The sequence below is a fragment of the Xenopus tropicalis genome, chromosome 4 (assembly GCF_000004195.4).
Source record: "Xenopus tropicalis strain Nigerian chromosome 4, UCB_Xtro_10.0, whole genome shotgun sequence".
Lineage (NCBI taxonomy): Eukaryota > Metazoa > Chordata > Amphibia > Anura > Pipidae > Xenopus > Xenopus tropicalis.
In genome coordinates this window covers 72,943,483-72,947,217 of record NC_030680.2, presented here as the reverse complement: position 1 = coordinate 72,947,217, position 3,735 = coordinate 72,943,483, and the positions used below count along the sequence as shown (strand labels likewise).

The 3,735-nt window shown below is 41.8% G+C and overlaps 1 pseudogene; it reads right to left on the bottom strand.

Annotated features, from left to right (window-relative positions):
• Positions 1-675: 675 nt before the first annotated feature.
• LOC101735086 lies at positions 676-1,264 on the bottom strand (annotated as a pseudogene).
• Positions 1,265-3,735: the final 2,471 nt, after the last annotated feature.

Sequence of the window (3,735 nt, the reverse complement as noted above, 5' to 3'; positions counted from 1 at the left end):
TTTTGTATCATAAGCAAACAGAGAGAGAGAATGTACTTTCAATGTCAACATAGGTTGGCAAAATCATAGCTGACTCAAGACCGATATTTCTTCTTTTAATTATTAAACTTTAGTACTTCAGCAAACCTTATTAATTATATCCCATTATCCACCATATACATGACTTATAGGCAAGATCTATCCCAGCATAAAACACAATTGTACACAATTAGATTGTATACCGTATATACTCGAGTATAAGCCGACCCGAATATAAGCCGAGGTACCTAATTTTACCTAAGAAAACTGGAAAAGCCTATTGACTCGAGTATAAGCCTAGGGTTATTCAATCATTAAATCAATTTCAGAGCATGATTATTGAGACTGACGCGCGGGAGCCAATATGATATATTTACACTCATATATATATATACACAATCAGGGGAATCTTAAATAGTCACATTCAGTATGTATACACTTATGGGGAAGGGACACTGGTGCTAGATACAGGGGATGGTCGTTATAATTAATACTATTGTAGGGTTAATTTTTCAGCAGCAGCCTATGAGCTGCAATAGTGCCTGATCAGAAAGGTCTGGATAACTGCCCTCTCAGAACAATGGCATGGCACCCACCCAATGAGCAGCAAATCTTGATGGTGCTAATTGCTCAGTATAGCATTGTCTTTTAGGGCTCTGGCACATGGGAATATTAGTGGCTGTACTAGTAGGATGAGGGAAAAGCAAGGGGTGCAGAGCTGGTGTGCCCCACACTAATCCCCGCATGCCCAAGCACTGACCTGATTAAGGGTTGGCAAGAGGCTCAGGCTCATGGTCCCCCCACTTCCAGCCTCCTCTTCATCATCATCCGGATCCAGCAGAAGCTCCCCACCAGGGCCGCGGCTTAGCCCACATCCGAGCGCCAGGTTAAACGTCTCTATTCCAGTGTCGGCCAAAGGCAGAGAGGCACAAGACACGGCCGCAGGCAGCGCAGAGCCCCGATCCTCCAGCACTAGGACCCACACTATCATCTCCGCTCGGGGGTAGCGATCCAATCGCACGGCTGGCTCCAGGCTTTCCTGTAGCTGCAGCCCGGCCTGGCGGGGAGAGGGCCCGGCGGGGCAAGAGCCAGACCAGGGTCCGCGGCGGGAGAAAGGAGCCCAGCGCAGGTCACAGAGCAGGTGGCCCCGGGTCTCTGCTCTCTCCCCTCCCATCCCGCGGTGATCCTCCAGCACTAGGACCCACACTATCACCTCCGCCGAGTACACGGGGGGATGCAGCTGCATCGTGGGTGCCGCACTGAGCTACTGTATTCAGCGATAGCAAGGTGAGGTGGATGCTGGAGGGAAAACTAGACGCTCAGGTGTAAGTATTGAAATGCTGCAAATCTAGGCAGGATAGATGGCATGATAATTAAATGTGCGGCTGCGGCGTGCATTCGATGCCAGTATTCACTCGATGCCAGTATTCACTCGAGTATAAGCCGAGCATGAGTTTTTAAGCACATTTTTCATGCTGAAAAACTCGGCTTATACTCGAGTATATACGGTAAAATATATTTCTGACTATCATATCTCAATAATGCTTGGAAATAATAACAATTTCATGTACAAATGATTATTATTATTAAAGAAGAAGGAAAGGGGGGCCCAAAATGTTAGGCACCCCCCAGTGATTGTAATAACTTACCTGACACCTTCGGCTGGTGCCCCCATTAGCAGAAAACGGCACCGACTTGGGAATCCTGCCAGTGATCTTCTTCCTGCTGTCTTCTTTCTTTGCGATCCCAAGGCCGGTGCATGTGCAGTACAGGTATGGGATCTATTATCCAGAATGCTCTGGACCTGGGGTTTTCCGGATAAGGGATCTTTCCGTAATTTGGATCACCATAACTTGTCTGCTAAAAATAATTTAAATATTGAACAAACCCAATAGGCTTGTTTTGCCTTGTTATAGCAGAGGAAAAGGAAATAATTTTTAAAAATTAGAATTGTTTGCTTATAATGGAGTCTATGGGGCTGATTTACTTACCCACGAACGGGTCGAATGGAGTCCGATTGCGTTTTTTTCGTAATGATCGGTACTTTGCGATTTTTTCGTATGTTTTGCGATTTTTTCGGATTCTTTACGAATTTTTCGGATCCAATACGATTTTTGCGTAAAAACGCGAGTTTTCCTATCCATTACGAAAGTTGCGTAAAAAGTTGCGCATTTTGCGTAGCGTTAAAACTTACGCGAAAAATGCGCAACTTTTCGCGTAAGTTTTAACGCTACGCAAAATGCGCAACTTTTTACGCAACTTTCGTAATGGATACGAAAAACTCGCGTTTTTACGCAAAAATCGTATTGGTAACGAAAAATTCGTAAAAAATCGCAAAACATACGAAAAAGTCGCAAAATGTTCGTTTTCAAGTCGGAACTTTTCCAATTCGGGTCGGATTCGTGGGTTAGTAAATCAGCCCCTATGGGAGATCGCCTTTCCGTAATTCTGAACTTTCTAGATAATGGGAAAAGCTGACTTTTTTTGTTAAAGTTTGGCTTTTCACTCTACTGTGGAAGCAGCGTGAAGACAGAAGAAGGAAGAGGACCACTTCTTACAGGTACCCTATAACATGAGTTGCAGATGGCACAGAGCTTTTAGACACTAATGGTGCCATGTAATAAAAGGCACTAAGTTTGCCCAGGAGCAGTAACCCATACCGACCAACAAGATGTTTGCTTTTAAACAGGTAACTAGTAAATTCTATCTGCTGATTGGATGTTATGGGTTACTGCTCCTGGGCAAACTTAGTGCCTTTTACTATATGACACCATTAGTGTCTAAAAGCTCTGTGCCATCTACAACTCATGGTATAGGGCCAGAAAAAACAGAATTTCTTGCATCATAATACACCTCAGAAATCTTGTAATAATAGGTGGAAAATAGTCCCCTGGTCGTTTTAAATGCTTTAGCTAGAATAACGAGTTCTTTCCTAGCCCCGATGCAGTGCAAAGGTGGAACAGTCCAAGCCTTCAATCAAAGCTATATTAGCACCGTATTTGTAACTGGAAAAGGCACGTGCAGTTTCTTAATGTCCTAGTGAAAACATCTCAAACCTGTGAACATTTCTTACACTTCTCAGCAAATCTGGGAAAATACTAAAAGTACATTTATCCCTGCTTAGAAAAAGACTGCAGATCCTTCTCTAATCTAACAAAGCCCTCTCCCTCCAAACACTCATTTCAGAAAATAGAAGTATTACTTTCTGAAAAAAAAATGTAATGAATTTTCATTAAGGATTAGATTTATGATGTTCTTCAATATAAATGTAATAGAAAATGTACCCCATCAACTTTTTATGTATGTGCAATAATGTAGTGCCATTAACTCTGACATTTAGTACGTTAAGTAGGGCATAGTTAACAGAGGAAAGTACATATAAGATGTTTTATAAACTAAAATTGCATGTCCAAATAAATCACCTCTCAACAATCCATGACCAATGATGAATAAAATCAGAATGCTGATTAAGTAACACAAAGTACCACAGTGTTCTTGAATACAAAACGTGAACAAATGAAGCATATTATCATTCTATCTTTGGGCAGTAATGTATTTTAATACCATGATTTTTTCCATTTAAAGAGGAACCATTCTCCAAATTCATCTGATGGTTTTTAGAGGGGATGGTTTTGGAAGCCTAATAATGATCATTTACACCATTTCTTTTATCAAATACATTAGAAGTAAATGTACAAAACACCTTCCTTTCTATAA